Source organism: Neoarius graeffei, chromosome 20 (genome assembly GCF_027579695.1).
Source record: "Neoarius graeffei isolate fNeoGra1 chromosome 20, fNeoGra1.pri, whole genome shotgun sequence".
NCBI classification, from domain to species: domain Eukaryota; kingdom Metazoa; phylum Chordata; class Actinopteri; order Siluriformes; family Ariidae; genus Neoarius; species Neoarius graeffei.
The window spans coordinates 37,877,246-37,895,323 of NC_083588.1; positions in this window are offsets into that span (position 1 = coordinate 37,877,246).

Sequence of the window (18,078 nt, forward strand, 5' to 3'; positions counted from 1 at the left end):
TCGAGAGAGAGGTTGCTGGAGATGGTGGAGCCCAGATAGGTGAACCTACCTCTTCGAGGTGTGGTTGCCGATGGTGATGTGGGGAGCTCTGCTGACGTTCTGGCCCATGATGTTGGTCTTCTTCAGGCTTATAGTGAGCCCGAACTCGTTGCAGGCATCTGCGAAGCAGGTGATGAGTCGCTGTAGCGCTTCCTTGGTGTGGGTGGTGAGGGCGGCATTGTCTGCGAAGAGCATCTCTCTGATGAGGACCTTCCGCACCTTCGTCTTTGCTCAGAGGCATGCCAGGTTAAAGAGGCCCCCGTCACTCCTGGTGTGGAGGAAGATGCCGTCTTCGGACTGTCGGAAAGCATGGTGCAACAGCAGGGAGAAGAACACGCCGAAGAGAGTCGGAGCAAGGATGTACCCCTGCTTGACACCGCTCTTGATTGGGAAGGGGTCCGAGGATGATCCGTCGTACTGAACAGTGCCGCTCATGTTGTCATGGAAGGACGTGATCATCCTCAGGAGCTTGGGGGGACATCCAATCCAGTGTAGGAGGGTGAAGAGTCCTTCTCCGCTGACCAAGTCGAACGCCTTGGTCAGGTCGATGAAGGCGATGAGCAAGGGTCGTCTCTGCTCATGGCACTTCTCCTGTAGCTGTCTGAGGGAGAAAACCATGTCGATGGTCGATCTGGCCACTCTAAAGCTGCACTATGCCTCTGGGTACACCTGCTCGGCGAGGAGCTGCAGTCTGTTGAGGACAACGCGGGTGAAGGCTTTGCTGACGATGCTGAGGAGCGAGATACCGCGATAGTTGTTGCAATTGCTGCGGTCCCCTTTGTTCTTGTACAGCATGATAATCTTGGCATCATGCATGTCCTGGGGTACTCTCCCTTCCTCCCAGTACTGTAGCAGAAGCTCGTGTAGGTGGCCCAAGAGGGAGCTTTCTTTGCCGGCTTTGATGACTTCAGGCGGGATGCCATCGCTACCTGGAGCTTTACCACAGGCTAGCTCCTCGATGGCCTTGCTGAGCTCCTCAATGGTGGGTGGGGTGTCCAGCTCCTCCATGATGGATAGTGGGGTGGTCTCTTCGATGGCCGTGCATGTGACGGTGTTCTCCCTGGAGTAGAGCTCCTGGTAATGCTCCGTCCACCTCTCCATCTGTTTGCTGCGGTCAGTGATGACTTGCCCAGAAGCAGATTTGAGGGGAGCAGTCATGATGATGCTTGGGCTGAAAGCTTTCTTCATGCCATCATACATCCAATCTGGTGTAGGAGGGTGAAGAGTCCTTCTCTGCTGACCTGATGTTGCCAAGGTCTGCCGATACCTGGATGTCATGGCACAACTTCAGCCAGTACTGGTTGGCTCATCTCTTGGCGGTCCACTGGGCATTGCTTCGGGCTGTGCGTAAAGCAGCAAGCATCTTCGCTGAAGGCTCTCTATTGTAAGCGAGGAGAGCGGCTCGCTTGGCGGCAATGTCAGGCTCCATCTCGACAATCCCTGCCTCGAACCAGTCCTCATTCTTCCTCTCTCTCTTCCTGAAGGTGTCCGTGGCAGACTGGTACACAGCATCACGGATGTAGTTCCACCGCGATGTGGCACTGTCGGTGGGGCAATCCTCGAGGGCACTGTCAGTGACTCTGGCGAAGCACTCGCACAGTTCAGGCATTGACATCCTGGCTGTATTGATACGGGGACAACCCTTCTGCTTGGAGCAGTGGATTCGTCTGGGGCAAAGATGTACCTTGCTGACAACCAGGGAGTGGTTGGTGTCGCAGTTGGTACTGTGGTAGCTGCGTGTGATGAGCACCTGATTCAGTAGGGATCTTCTGGTGATGATGAAGTCCAACTGGTGCCAGTGATGGGACCTGGGGTGCCTCCAGGACACCCTGTGGTGAGGCTTGGTGGAGAAGAAGGTGTTGGTGAGGCAGAGGTTGTGGTAGGAGCAGAGCTGAAGCAGTCGCTGGCCATTCTTGTTGAGCTTGCCAATGCCAAAGCGACCAATGCAGTGGGGCCAGGAGCTGTGGTCTGCACCCACTCGGGAATTGAAGTCACTGAACAGGAACAGGTGCTCCTTTGCGGGAATCTTTTGAATCCTGGCCTCGAGCTCCTCATAGAATGCGTCCTTAGCCTCAGCTGTAGAGCAGAGTGTGGGGGTGTAGACGCTAAGGATGTTCACTGGTCCAGAGGAGGTTGTGAGGCGGAGGGAGAGGATTAGTGCTGATCCTGCAGAAGGTGGTTCGATTGAGGACAGGAGCGAGTTTCGCACTGTGAAACTTACACCGTAGAGTCAGTGCTTGTGTGGCTCCTGCCCCTGCCAGAAGAATGTCTTCTTCTCCTTGAGGCTACTATTGGAGGGGAGCCTCGTCTCCTGCAGCGCAGCAGTGTTGATGTTGAGTCTCTGTAGCTCCTGATCGATGATTGCTGTTTTCCTGGCATCGTTAATTTGCTGGAGGTCGTCAGAGAGGCCAGGACACATTGTTCTGACATTCCAGGTTGCCAGCCTCAAGGTTGACGTCTTTGTCTTGTTTTCTTTCTTGCTTGGTGCAGTGATTACAGTCCGTCTTTCGGCTTTTGGCCTACTCTCCAAGCACCCATTGAAGTGGGTGAACTGTGGCGGGCCAACACCTTACTGGCTGGGGGCTACCCAGCTTGAGGCGGGTGGCAGCTGGCCAGTGGGACGCAATGATCCCTCCCACTGTCGGAAGACAACCCATAGCACCGTGAGTTTACGCCAATCCGCTCTAGGCTTTGAAATCATAACTGCTGTCTTCCTGTGTTGTTGCTGCTGCTGGTAGTGGCACTGGAGTGACCTCTCCAGGGCACAGGCCTGGGCGATGATATGGAGATCCTGGGATGCCCAGTCGTCAGGATCCCCCTCTTGGCTTTGCTGGCAGTCTCCAACGTAAAGGACGAGCCGATATGGTTGGCGCCAGCACAGCTGCAGGAGTTGCCGGATGGTGACGCAGTGTGATGACCATCCACCTTCGGGGCTCCACTCCGAATTTTTCTCTTGGGGTTGTGTCCCTTAGCCTGGTTCACTCCTATGACAACCACAAGTCAGTGGTGCTATTTGCCCATAGCTGGGGGTTTGGTTTGTGGGCACCAGGGCATGTTCCACCATAGAGATGGGCCACGCATGCTGCACATCAAGGGGGCCAGACCTCCTCCCCTTGTCCCTGTAGTACAGCCAGTGTTCGATAGGTCACTGTTACCAGGTATCGGTGCGAGGAGCCACTAACATAGGACATTGCTGGTGAGAGGCTAATATACTGACAGGGCAAGACTTACACACTCTGCTTGCCTTTTCGCTGTGCTGCAAGCAGCGTTGCTAGTCAGCAGTGAGGGCTGAAAGCGAGACGTGACAAGCACATGCACACTTCACATGCACACTTCACCAACACACTAGATGCATCAACCAACCATTTGATACCCAGTTAGTGACAGTAATGCACCTTTAAGTTGGTTTAGTAACCACCAAAAAACCCTGAAGAAGAAAACCCCCCAAAATACAAAAAAGCAACAAAATATGAAATAAAAGTATTTGATGGTAAGAACATATACTTTTTTATTTTTCAAGAATTATTATTATTATAATAGCATTTTTCACAAACTGCTATGGTTATTTTGCTGGTTTGTTTACATTCTCAGTGGAAAAATGATTTTGTCAGATGTTTTGGACACAGTTTTTATTTATCAAATTTGCAAAAAATAAAAATGCTCTGTTTCTCAAAATCCAGTGATGTGGATAGAATATGTTATTCCACTCAATCTCGTTGTACATGGCTTATAGCCAACTCGGTGCTATGTGCCTCGTCGGCTATCAGCTCATGTACGACTCGATTTCATGGAATAACCGTTACATAATAACTGAGACAAAGTCAAGGTTATTATTCACTGATATCCACTGAGCCTGAGGCAGATAATTTAAAAAAATTTTAAAAATTGTATTAAAAAATGTTTCAATCTTCAAAAGCGGCATACAAATGAAATGCGCACAGACTTGTCACGTTTCTACACCAACTCACATAAAATACTTTGTTCTGAAATGGATAAAACAAATCACAATTCCACCTTACCTTTGAATAGTTTTAGACCAAACTTTGCAGCATCTTTTGTGCATTTAGGAACAGCATTTTCTTTCATACTTTCTAATTCTTCCTCACTTATGGTGACAAAGCGATTGTCCACCATTTTGCCAAGCTGTTCAAGGTGATTATTGATAAACAGCCCAAATTTCTCGACCAATCAATCAGTGCACGCAATTTTCTATAATCACCTGCGTGTTTGTACTAAAGAGTGATAATTACCATGTTCAATCTGATAAATTGCATGTGAAGTCAGTGGGCATGTTACAGGTGATTTACTAAACTATCACATGAACAATAGGGATGAGAGAGCAATATTAAAGTATTAAAATTAGGTTTTGTCTTCCAAAACCAAAAACAGGCTTACACAAATTATTTCCTGCCCGTTGGTGATATTAATTTTTGCACACAGTCTCTGTTCATGAAGTGGTTTTCTGTTGAATTACTGCCTACGCTAGCAACACTAGGAACGGAATTAATGCTGGCTACGGAAAGGAGTAAGGAAGTTGTTCTTAGGGTTTTTGAATTATTTACTGGTGTCTCTTAATGAGATGTCTTTGGGTGGATTGAGATCAATAAAATAATAATCTGTGTGCAAATTATATATTTTATATTACAGCTCTGACCTCTCTGGTCCAGCATTTCCCCAAACCAAATTATACATCATACCTGAGAGCATAAGACAGGACTTGAAATTGTTTCACAGTAAAAGTGCACAAGTTAGCCATTCTGATGGTCTGTTTTCAGCAAAGCCCTTTCTCATGCCCTTCACAGATTAAACTCAGAATGGTTTAATCTGCTAGCCTTTGATTGGCCTTAGTCTTATCTGTCTCACAGGTCTGAATACGTCCAGCATCTCAAACATTCACCCTTTGTGCCACACCATTGTACATCATTAGCCTTTCATTTCCCTCCCTCCAAGTCTAACTCCAACCCAATTAAAGCCATTTGTCTGTCTTTGACTACAGATATCTTAGGGAGCCAGGTGAGAGAAAGTTAATGAGAGAGAGAGAATCAAAGTGGGTCAGTGTTTATTGGAGAGTTTATAACAGGAACAGAGGAGTGGAAACTGTTCATAGCATGCCACCTCTCACCTCTCTCCTGCACAGTAAGCTTGGGAATGAATTGGACCAAAACTGTCCATCCAGAAAACTGTAAAGGAGCAAAGCTAAACTATTCTGGCATGTGAATTTGACACCCAAACAGTTTCTGAAAGCTTTAAAAATCTGGATAAGACTGCTTTCAGAACATACTCAGGGCCGCGTTAACCCTTGCCGAGGCCCTGGGCAGACACCCCCCCGAGGCCCCACCCCCGCCTGTTGTCAACTGCGCTCAGCAAATTCACCCCCTCAGACGTGCCTGTCTAACTAGACACAGAAACTTAAATAATGACAGTGGCACAATTAGAAATACTATTGAACGATAAAACTTTATATCCATCAACACCTATTTAATCGAGAAAAAGCAATGGTGAAATAGGCAATTGCATGGTGAAAAAATCCATCAGACATCACGGTTAACAAGTCTGGTTAACTAAAGTTTAGCCTCAAGAAGCCTTTGAATGAGTGAGTCAATGAACAACATGTCAAGAACATAACCGAGGCCTACAACAGTTTCTTTAGTATTCAGAACAAGAACATTAATTCGGTATATAACCGTTCGTTTTCATTTTGGAATCCAGGCGACTTTTAACTTGTGAAAACAAAGAGCGATAACAAAGAAAGAAAAATATCTTGCTTCTCAGAAATAAATCTCAAAATGTTAGGCTATGTGAAACATTTCATCCTTTCACACACGTAATGTCCCAAACAGCAGTGGCACACAGCTTTGCGCATTCAGTTTGACAGCCATGGGTCAACTTACAAGGGCACTTTCCTACTTTTCTGGAAAGCGAAGTCATTAATTAAATCATTGAACTCAAGCTGGCGTAGCGTGTGAAGACATGGTGGACAGTGATCATATTGACAATGACGGGTGATTTATGCGACGGGACAAGGTGGGCTTCCTTACGGGTGGCGAAATGCATCAAAAATGTTATCAATATGATCAAAACTTCTGAAAATATCGTTTCATATTTTCCGATCTCGCTACCTCCGAGGCCCCCTAGTGGCCGAGGCCCTGGGCAACTGCCCATTGAACCCATTAGGATAACGCGTCCTTGAACATACTGTATGCATTTAGAGACCGCATCAATGCCAATTCATCTTTGAATCTGAATCTTTGGTTAATTCCCATAATATTGCTGTTCAAAATGTTCTTGAGTCATGATGACCTTTTTAAAATCAGTCTCTAGCCCTGCTACACAATGAGAAAAATGCATTGATTGTTTATTAGCTGAATGTTTTAAGTGCTCTACCCCATTTTATGTGCTCCACTGGTTAAATCAAGGCCATACTTGTGCATCCCACAGTGGAGCAAAACAAAATTCAGTGAAAATGTGTTTGCTAAATGAATACTGTATTTCTGTGAACTACCAGGGGATGGATGGATGGATAGATAGATAAATAAATAAATAAAATATCAATGTCACACAGAAACCGGGTGGATTCTAAAAGGCGCTCTTGTCAAGTCTTGGTTTGGTAGAAAAAACTGGATGGTTTCTGTGACGTTCCTAAAAATACAGCATGAACAGTGTAGCATGCATCATAAGTCAGACAGAATAAGTTGTCTAACTGTTCCTCAATATTCCAGTGTGTGCTCTGGGTGTGTACGAGTGCTGTGAATCTCAGCAGTGTGTGCTTAGAGACAGCAGGCAGCTTTGTTCTGTTCTTATGAGGCTTTATAGCTGAATGGTGGGAGTAAGAGGATGGAGTCAATAAGCCGCAGGGCCTGTTTGGTAATCTCTCCACATTCCTGATTATCCACAGGGATTCATCTATTCATCTCTCATTTGTTTGTCTCAGCAGCATGCTGTGTTGCTGGATAACACTAATTCACATCAGATTCCATCATTTAGTGAATGAAAAAAAATGCTTTCAGATGTGTCAGGAGAAAATGATCTACAGAATTGCATTGGTTGGGAAAGCCAAGAGATATAAAGTACTGAGAAGGATTATCAGGGGTATTGTCATATTCACACCTGAAGCCTCAGTCAGGAACTCCACTTCCCATGTACGGTACACTCAGAGCCTACAAACATGGCCACCTTGGACTACAACTCCCACACATACACTTCTCTGCCACATTCTCAGTCACCTGACTTCTAATTAGTTTCACCTGCAGCTCATTGCCATGCCTTTAATTTTAAATGGACTCCACACACAAACTTCGCAAAGCAACACATCATTACTAGCCAGAGGGAAACCATCAGGGCTGTCTAGGCTTTCAGAGGCGGCCCAAACATATCAGCATTTCAAATGTTATGTTTAATTTCTTTCATTCTATCGTAATTTCATTATAATTAGTCTATTCTAATTTGGCCTCATTTTCTGTCAAATTTGCTTCGGAAATGAAAGGGTTACGGGGAACATTAAAATCGAGTTGAGATTTTGTTTGTTTGTTTGTTGTCTCTAGGCTGAGAAGAGTTTAGAGCTGGCTCACTCATTGGTCAGGACTTCATTGCCGGGACAGAAGGCCATGGCAGTGTATGTTTTTATGTAGGAAGTGACAGATGAATTAACCAAATCAGATTCTGATTTATAGTGGGAGAGGCCAAAAATGTATTGCCCTAGGCCTTCTCAAAGGCCAACGTGAGCTTAACTGCGAGTTGGCACAGCAGTGAAGTCACCTTCCAGCCGGTGTAGCGTTCATCAGTAGTGTCAGCGAACGCTAATAAAGCGGTTAAGCCAGTGCGGCACAGGCTAACAACTGAGAAACTAAGATTTCTGTCTCCAGACTCTTCTTCCACACATGCTCGCCACAGCATTTTCCATTCAGACTTAAGTATTCATTTCCCTATGTAATTTGCTTAGTTACTTTTAAAATCAACATTGACAACTACACACAAAAGAGCAATCTGGCAGCCTGCTGCTAATCCCTTGCAAAATCCTTTGCCCTGTTGATTTTTTTGGTGTGTCTGCCTAAGTCTTGGCTGAGCTGAAGTCCCAGCTTGAATCATAATGGTTCGCCACTGGTATGAGTAATCTGTTTGTGCCAAGCCTGTTTGTTGATTGTCCTTTCTGTTTTTTTTCCCACATTGTTCTGGTTTCCTGGTTGTTGTTTTGATCTTTGCCCTCTGATACTTTGTGTGCTGATCGCTTGACCCTTCTGCCTGTTTTCGACATTGACTGACTGCTGATATGGATTTGCTTGCCTGGAAGTGGTTTAGTAAAGAACTGAGCCACACCTGCATCTGCCTCTGAATGTGTGATGGTATCAGGGTGCCCAATTGCAGTCCATGTCTAAAGTCTAACACAATTTGGTGGGCAATGTTTTGTAATGAAATATACCAGGCCTTGTAGCTAACACTAGGAGTCTGGCTCATAAGACTGTTATTGGGATAACTTTGATATTGTGTGATATAAATATCCAACATTAGGTTAACTCAAGTTTTAGCCGTCCCCATCCCAGACAGGTGTAGAGGCAGATGTTCTTCTCGAGATATTGGCAGTGACTGAAGAGTGCGCAAATAGTCTCATCTCATCTCATCTCATCTCATCTCATTATCTCTAGCCGCTTTATCCTGTTCTACAGGGTCGCAGGCAAGCTGGAGCCTATCCCAGCTGACTACGGGCGAGAGGCGGGGTACACCCTGGACAAGTCGCCAGGTCATCACAGGGCCGACACATAGACACAGACAACCATTCACACTCACATTCACACCTACGGTCAATTTAGAGTCACCAGTTAACCTAACCTGCATGTCTTTGGACTGTGGGGGAAACCCACGCGGACACAGGGAGAACATGCAAACTCCACACAGAAAGGCCCTCACCGGCCACGGGGCTCGAACCCGGACCTTCTTGCTGTGGGCGACAGCGCTAACCACTACACCACCGTGCCGCCCCTGCGCAAATAGTACACATACTTATTGCCACCAAGGCATAACATATTTGCCTTTATTTAGCCACTGAGAATAATTATTTTTTAAAAATGTGAGGACTATTGGCTCTTTCACAAATTTCACACTAATTAGTTGGTGTAAACATGTGACTGGAGAACCCAACTACAGTATATAGTTATTTATGTGCATCATTACATCCATCCTGTTGATGTGGTGCTCTATGGCATAGAGACACTGATGAAACATGTAACTGCCCAACATTACAGTCCTGAATAAAGCAGGTTTACAGGATACATTTGCCATCTTTGTCACCTCCTCACGTTAAAACAATGTTAAAGGCTTATTGTGGTTTTGAGTATTCACACTAGGTATGTTATTAAGGCTTTCTTTGTGATGAGAAAACTGATCTGTAGTGGTATTTTTGTCATATCAGATGGTTTTTGGCTCAGATATGAAGAGTATTGACTCATATTCAAAAATTTGATTTCACACTGGAGCTGGAGAGCAGCACAGACCAGGATGTCCTGGTGTCCAATACTAAGTTTAATGTTTAAAGTTTCATGCTGTTGATGCTAGGGCTACCTGCAAAAGTCAGAGCACAGAGGAGTGACCTTGGCCTTGAAGTTCCTCATCAACATGTTATGAGACTTTAGCCAGGTTGTTGCAGTTTTTTGCAAAATAGATGCAATATTTAAAAAATTTTGACAAAACATTTTGAATGGTCTGTGTTTCCAGTGAGTGATGTTATGTGATTAAAGCTGGGTTTCTCCTCTTGCAATAGTTTCTCCTCTCGCAACAACTCTTACAGTAGGCATAACAGACACTTGCTGGCTGTGCTGTGAAAATTGTGCATGCAGATGCTCATCTAAATCTAAATCTGTCATTGCTTAACTCATGAATATTTTCTATCGTGAATAATATCATGGGGCGGCACGGTGGTGTAGTGGTTAGCGCTATCGCCTCACAGCAAGAAGGTCCTGGGTTCGAGCCCTGGGGCCGGCGAGGGCCTTTCTGTGTGGAGTTTGCATGTTCTCCCCGTGTCCGCGTGGGTTTCCTCTGGGTGCTCCGGTTTCCCCCACAGTCCAAAGACATGCAGGTTAGGTTAACTGGTGACTCTAAATTGACCGTAGGTGTGAATGTGAGTGTGAATGGTTGTCTGTGTCTATGTGTCAGCCCTGTGATGACCTGGCGACTTGTCCAGGGTGTACCCCGCCTTTCGCCCGTAGTCAGCTGGGATAGGCTCCAGCTTGCCTGCGACCCTGTAGAAGGATAAAGCGGCTAGAGATAATGAGATGAATAATATCATTAAAGCTTAATTTCTGCTTTCCAAAGAAATGTTGTTAAGATCTTGTTAAGATCTGTTCAGTGCTTTAGGAGTAATGGCAGGTTGAAGTTGGTACAACAGAGCACACTCTCTGCTCACATACATGTCAACCTATACGGAATGTCCGTATTTTATACGGATTTGATTCAATAAACGTAGTATACGGGCGTACAAATAAAGTTATACGGATTCTTTAAAAAAACTTCAATATTTATTTAGAGCTATAATCAATTCCCACGATAATAAAAAAGCGCATAACATTTACAAATGTACTGTACACCACAGAAAGCACAAACAGCCAGTAAAGAGTCTTATGAAATCACACGTTATCTTGTGGTAGCGAGACTTCGTTCCACTTTTGATCATGCGCACACCGCATTGCGAGAATCCCGCTAACCGGGAAGTAACATTTTGTTTGAAAAGCGTATTTACACCTGAGCGACTTTCAATAGCGACTGAAAAGATTCTGAATGGGCACTCCGGCAAGATCAACACAGACACTTGCTGTGACATGCAGCCTAGTGAGGTATTGGTGCAGAGTGCTAAAAAAGCTGTCATGGAGTACAATTCAGAACATTAGAATGACATTTTGTGTTTTTGCTAAACATTGGAGCTTTGTATTCATTCTGAAGGTTTATTGTTATTAATAGTGAATAAAAAGTAACTGGGATATATCATTGTTAATTATCATTCAAATTTTAGGTAAATTATTTTAATTTGCATCTTATAAGGATTTTATAAGGGAAATACGGATTTTGGAGGTTGGTTATACAGGTTTGATTGACCAAAGGTTGACATGTATGTGCTCACGTGACGTTGGGAAACTGCCAGTGCTTTTTGAGTCACGGCAAAGTGGTCAGGCTCTCTTTTGATTGGCTTCTGACTGGGTTACTTGTGAATATCAATCAGATAACTTTTATAGGGATGTTCTGTAACTCACTGTTTCTAATGAAGTCTTCAGCAAAATTTTCTGTCAGCTAGTTTTGATGTTATGCTTCATAGGAGATTATGAAGTGAGGTTTTTATAGCTTTACTTACTTATTTTTTCAAATCAAACTGATTCATGTAAATAAATAACTATTTTAGAATATAAATGTAGTTGTTTTGATGAAAAATATTGAGATCTTAGTGGTCGGAATGAGATTTAAAAAAACCAGAAGTCAGAAACACGAGTGTCAATTTGGTGGCTCTAAATTGACCGTAGGTGTGAATGTGAGTGTGAATGGTTTTGTGTCTCTGTATGTCAGCCCTGCAATGATCCGATGACTTGTCCAGGGTATACCCCGCCTCTTGCCCATAGTCAGCTGGGATAGGCTCCAGCTTGCCCAAAAACACTGTGTGATCCACATCCAATAAACAATTCCAATTAATTTAATTCAAATTAGGGCGGCATGGTGGTGTAGTGGTTAGCACTGTCACCTCACAGCAAGAAAGTTCTGGGTTCGAGCCCAGTGGCCAACGGGCTTCTTTTAAATTGTGCAGGTTGGCTGGGGAAAACTAGTTAGCAAGCTAGGTCTTGTGCTCACTAGCAGAACATTTCTGTATTCTACATTTAGGTACAGCTTTGTTTTAAAAAGTAAATTCCTCATTTTTAACTTTAATTTATCCACTGAGCTGGTTGAAATGTTTTTTATGCTGACAATGGCGATTCCCCAAAAGGTAAATAATGAGGTTGAAGATGCGTATTGGATTGCAGGCTGCTTGTCGTCTTTGTTGATTTTTTTCTTCTTTTGCTCAGACTAAAGTAGACCAGTTTATAGCCATATTCAAATAATAAGTAATTGAAGTGACATGTTAAGCCTGACAAAGTAAATTGTGCCAAATCCTGGACAAACAAATCCTGTACTGCCTTGTCTGTTAGTTATAGCAGTAGGTGCAGGACAGAGGGGTTCAGGGACTCTATTTCCAGTAGATTAAATATTCATTACTGCTTTAAAGACAGGCTTGTCATGTTTATTGCATCATATAAAAATCTAGAAAAAGGTCTTTCAAGAAGCAGAGTGAAAGTAACTTTTTTATAGCCAGTCACATTTCTGTCCAGTCAGCCAGCAAGGTAATTTCTCTAGTACCGAAGACACCTCCCTCACCTTTATACACTATATTATCTCACTTCTGCCCCTTCCTCACCAAAGTCATTATCCGAATTACAGCAGATCAATATTTTATTTGTCTGTGTCAGCTTGTCAAGGTGTGCAGTTAAGTCTTGCCAGAATAGAGCACAATGAAAACACTTTTCTCACTGTCTGAGGGTTTTTTTTTTTTTGTGTGTGTGTGTTAAAATAAATATGAGCAGAAATCGAGCTTGGCTTGTGAAAGATGTGATGGATGGAAATATATAAATAGGTTTAATTAACCTTCAGCCTATTTACCGTTTGGCAGTGCTGCTATTGTGGCATCAGCCAAAACACATCAGTCCAAAGATTCATAATGACCTCAGATATTTAATGAATAGATTGAAATACTCATTACAGTACTATTTGAATATTATATTTGGCTCTGAGGTGTGTCTGTCCTTTATTATTATTATTATTATTATTATTATTATTATTATTATTAATCATCTAATTTTGGTTTCTTAGAGAACATAGAGTAACTAATTTTGTGTGTGCAGAATAAAGAAAATCAGATTATCATATCATATCGCAAGGATTGTTTTTCTTGTTTGAATACAACTTCAGTACAAATGACTTTTTTCTTATGAGGACATGTGTGAAGTTTCCACATACTGGACTTTCATTTACTGTGCTATAAAATCTCAGCTGGGAAGCTTTAAATAAGCTGTTGAACCAGAGCCAATGTGGATTCTCATAACCTGGGGCCGTTTCCTTTAAACTAATCAATTACTTAACTAAATTAGCTTTCATTCCAGTGTGAGGATCTAATCCATTCATGGCACAAGAGTCTCATTTCCTGTCTTAGATGTTTGGCTGGTTTCCCTCACGTTCTTCTTTTGACTAAACCTTGGTGTCTTTGGGGTTGGATGCTGATCAATTCCAGTAAATCAATAAGGCCTTGTGTGAGACTGTGGTGCTGTGGGTTGATTTTTCAGAACTACAGCAATAAGTAGACCTATGTAAGTGTCTAGGGAACGTTAATATTAATGCTGCATTTTTTTTTTTAAAAAGGAGATACTACCTGGAGATTATGAAAAAAAATTGATGAAAAGTGGTCTCTAAATGTACAGTATTGTAAATTTGATAGAAAATAATGTAGACTTCGACATAACCAGTCTTTTTTTTTCAATTGGTAGGCTATTACAATGTCCACCAAAGTAAATTTTATGAAATATATTTTGCTCCAAGAGTATATTATTGTATATACTTAATATATACATTATACTACACTCACCGACCACTTTAATAGGAACTTGTTCTTGATTCTAAGATTCCTGTTCTTGGCTGCAGGAGTGGAACCCAATGTGGTCTTCTGCTGTTGCATGCTGAGATGCTTTTTCTGTTCACCACAGTTGTAAAGAGTTGCTATGAGTTACTCTATCCTTCCTGGCAACTCGAACCAGTCTGGCCATTTTCCTCTGACCTCTCATCAACAAGGCGTTTGTTTCCACCCATAGAACTGTCGCTCACTTGATGTTTTTTTTTTTCGCACCATTCTGTGTAAACTCTAGAGACTGTTGTGTGTGAAAACCCCAGGAGATCAGCAGTTTCTGAAAAACTCAAACCAGTCCATCTGCCACCAACACCCATGCTACAGTGAAAGTCACAGAGATTGCAATTTTTCCCATTCTGATGTTTGAAGTGAACATTAACTGAAGCTCTTGATTTGTAGCTGCATGATTTTATGCATTGTGCTGCTTAGATAACTGCATAAAACAGCAGGTGGATGGGTGTTCCTAATAAAGTGGCCGGTGAGTGTATATTATACTATATTCTTTCCACAATCACTGGATATGAGCAATTGCACACTCTGATAGCCTAGTAGTAGAGTGGCCAATCAGCTCATATACCATGAGTAGAGAAAAACAAAATGGCAGAGCGCATTGCTGAACCAACCAAGGATGAAATAAAAACACTACTCGAAAACATAACCCCAACAAATACAAAAAAAAAATATGGAATAAAAGTATTTAATGGTAAGAACGTATCTTTATTTATTTATTTATTTATTTATTTATTTACTTTTCCAAGAATTATTATTATTATTATAGCATTTTTCACAAATTACTACTGTCATTTTACCGGTTTGTTTACACTCTAAGTGGAAATGATTTTGTCAGACGTTTTGTGTAAAGTTTTTATTTATCAAATTTGCAAAAACTAAAAATGCTCCCTACTGTCTTGGGGAACCTGTCTAACCCAGAGACACATTATTCCTTACGCTTCTTTCTTATTCTCTTTATTCTAGATTTAACCCTACCCCTTGCTGGTTATCTTTGTTCCTTTTCCTCTTCTGTGTGTTTTTACACAGTAGCCTATGGTCTAGTGTGGATGGGAAGTGGCCGTACAAGACGTGTTCATCTCTTCATCAAAGCCAGAGATGTTTTCAGTGAGGAGCGGGTGGTGCAACCTGGCTTACCCCAGGGTAATCAATTTGCAGTGGCAGATGCTCAGAGTTGGAAAAATCTGCAGGCTGCACAACAGCTGCTCACTTTCTGATTACCACTCAGCCTGTCTTCTTTGCTCTTTGAACTGGAGTTGCCTGAACTATTTGCTTTTCCAATTAGAAGTCAAACACTTCATGATTTGGTCCTGTACCAATGTCTGAAGTTCTGAGTTCATGGACTCAGTTCCAACTCAATCACTTGTGCTCCATCACTGCAAGTATTTGTCTGTCTGTTAAATGATATTGTTCCAGTTGAGTAATGAATAACCTGCCAGCTAGAACAGGAATATTTAGGCAGCAAAGAAAGACATTTTATTTTCATTTCTTTCCCACCTCTCTGGCCCTGGCACAGGTCTGGCATGTTGGAAATGCAGACTGTGTTCCATGGCACCAGCAGCCCTCAAGAAAAGGCAGATGGCACAATCTTGGCAGCTAGACAAAAAAAAAAGTTTTTCCGCAACAAGAGCATGATGAATAGTAACTAAATTAGGCAGTTTGTAGATAAATAGAGAGCAGATGAGCATAATGGCAAAATGCATGAAATGTGCAGATTGAATAAAGTTGAAAAATAAAAGGATATGCCTGTTGGGGAAGGGGTACGTTGGACAGGGAATGAGGCGATATCCTTTTCTGTGCTCCCGGATATTGAGCAGATGCTGTCTGACTCTGCGCCAAACAGTTTTTTTTTTTATATAAAAGCTACTGACCCACCTACAGACAATAAGTTTACACCCTGGCAACTATATGTCCACGATATCTTACTGTTTTGAAAATCTCTCTGGAAATATCAGAAAATCTCTTATTATATTGGAAGGGCAGACTACTGTTTCAGTTTTACTTGTCAAGTGCAGGACAGGACTTTGACAGATGGCAGGTACTTTGCCGATCCATTTTGTTTAAAGAGCTGGCCTTCTGAAGTGGCTATAAAACAGGATAGAAGATGGAGAGGAGAGTGCGAGCACAGGGGCAGTGCACTTACCCACAAAAGATGAGCTAGAACAGATTGTTTTCATGTTGATCAAGTTGTGCCTGTTAGGAATTGGAATTGTGCCTGTTAGGAATTGGAATTGTGCCTGTTAGGAATTGGGTGTCTCTTCTGACTTTTCTACCCCTTTTCTGTTCCATGTTGCAATTGGGTGTTGTATGAATCTAGGAATAAAAGAAAAGGAGGTTGATGGAATGTAACGTTTTCACAAAATGGAAATATTCAGTTCTAATCTCATGCATGCATGAATGAAAAAGGAGGAAGTTTGTTAGAACAAACAGAAATAAATTCTTCATCTAAAGAACAGAGTCAGTAGGTAAATTGTAATGAACTGTCCACTGCTACCAGGCAGCTTTTAGTACACACTAAAGCATGACATAGAACATAATCCCTGCGTCCAAAATCACTCACTCGTTCACTACTCCCTGCTCACTATATAGGGAATTACTATATAGAGAACTATATAGGTTTCCTCCGGGTGCTCCGGTTTCCCCCACAGTCCAAAGACATGCAGGTTAGGTTAACTGGCGACTCTAAATTGATCGTAGGTGTGAATGTGAGTGTGAATGGTTGTCTGTGTCTATGTGTCAGCCCTGTGATGACCTGGCGACTTGTCCAGGGTGTACCCCGCCTTTCGCCCGTAGTCAGCTGGGATAGGCTCCAGCTTGCCTGCGACCCTGCAGAACAGGATAAAGCGGCTAGAGATAATGAGATGAGATGAGAACTATATAGTGACATCATTGGTAAAATGAATAAACGCTTTCGGACACTACTCCGCCGCGCTGTTATTTACGTCACTACTGTTGCACAATTAAAATGTGCCAGATTAGTCGGCTGGTGGGTTTTCAAAACAATAAATTGTCTGTTATGTGTTATTTATATTGAGTTGTCTATCTTGTAAGTTTTTTGTTCCTTCTTTTTTATTGTTAAGCATTGTATGCAGTGCATGAGTCCAAGACAAATTTCCCTTTGGGATAATAAAGTATATATCATATAATAAATACATGCATGTATTTTTGTGATAAATCCATATTATACTGAGCGTATTTCCCACATTAATAAATACAAAGTGTCTGCTGCATCTTTCAGTTCTTTTAAATCAAGGCTGAACACTTTTTTCTTTGCCACTGCCTTTTATTAAATCAAATTTGAGGCTTTTGATTAATTCCTTACTCTGCACTGTAACTTTTATTCTTGTATTTTATGTCTTATTTTATTTTAGCTTATTTTCTATTCTCTTACTATTTGTTATTGTACTTGAATGTCCATTTATAAATGTGTTTCTTCCTCCATCCATTCACCCCAACACACTTTTTTTTTCCAGCGTAATTGCAATGCATGATGGGATATATTGCTTAGTTAGTGATGATCAGTTGTACACTACTTTTCACAATGCATAGTGGGATACTTTGAGTCCATTATATAGAGTGTAATAATTCTCACTATACATTCGGATAGCACTACAAAATGGCAAACTCGCTATATAGTCCACTGTACAGTATAGTGAGTAGGGAGTGATTTCAGACACAGGGAATGTTTCATTGGTGTCTTCAAGGTCATAACGTACAGGAGGATTTGGATCAGGACTATTAGATTGATAAATAAACAGCATGAAGCAAAACAATCTGCTATGACTCTAAATATAGAGTCATGCACACTTATGATGCTGATATAAAAATGACTGCAGGTCTGTGTTATTAATCAAAACTGAAATGGATGCCATAACGGAGTGAATGTGGTGAAACAAGGAGTGAGGGAGTCTCAGTTCTCATGAAGGTCTTGCTGGAAATGGACAGACTGAAGTGTACAGGGAACTTGGATCTGATCATTTCACAGTAATGGGGAAGGATTTTAATGTCTCTATTAAAATGACCTCTACTGGGTTAAGACAGCTACAAGGACTCCTGGACTCATGCTTTCTCTCTCGTCTCATGCCTTTATTAGCTTATTTTCAGTCAAGTGCGCTTGAATAGGGTGATCAGGAAAAACAGACTTAAAACAATTTGTGAGAAAATAGTAGGAAAATTGTGGAGTTTTGTTTCCTGCTCTTTTTTTGTCTTAGAGCAGGGAGATTAACGTGTGTCCTCTAGACCAGAACGGGCCACTTCCTGAAGGAGTACAGTGCCTTTCTCATGCCTCTCTGTGCAGTAGGCAAAGGCTCAAGCACCACGTAATTAGAGAGAGCCTGATATCTCGAAGC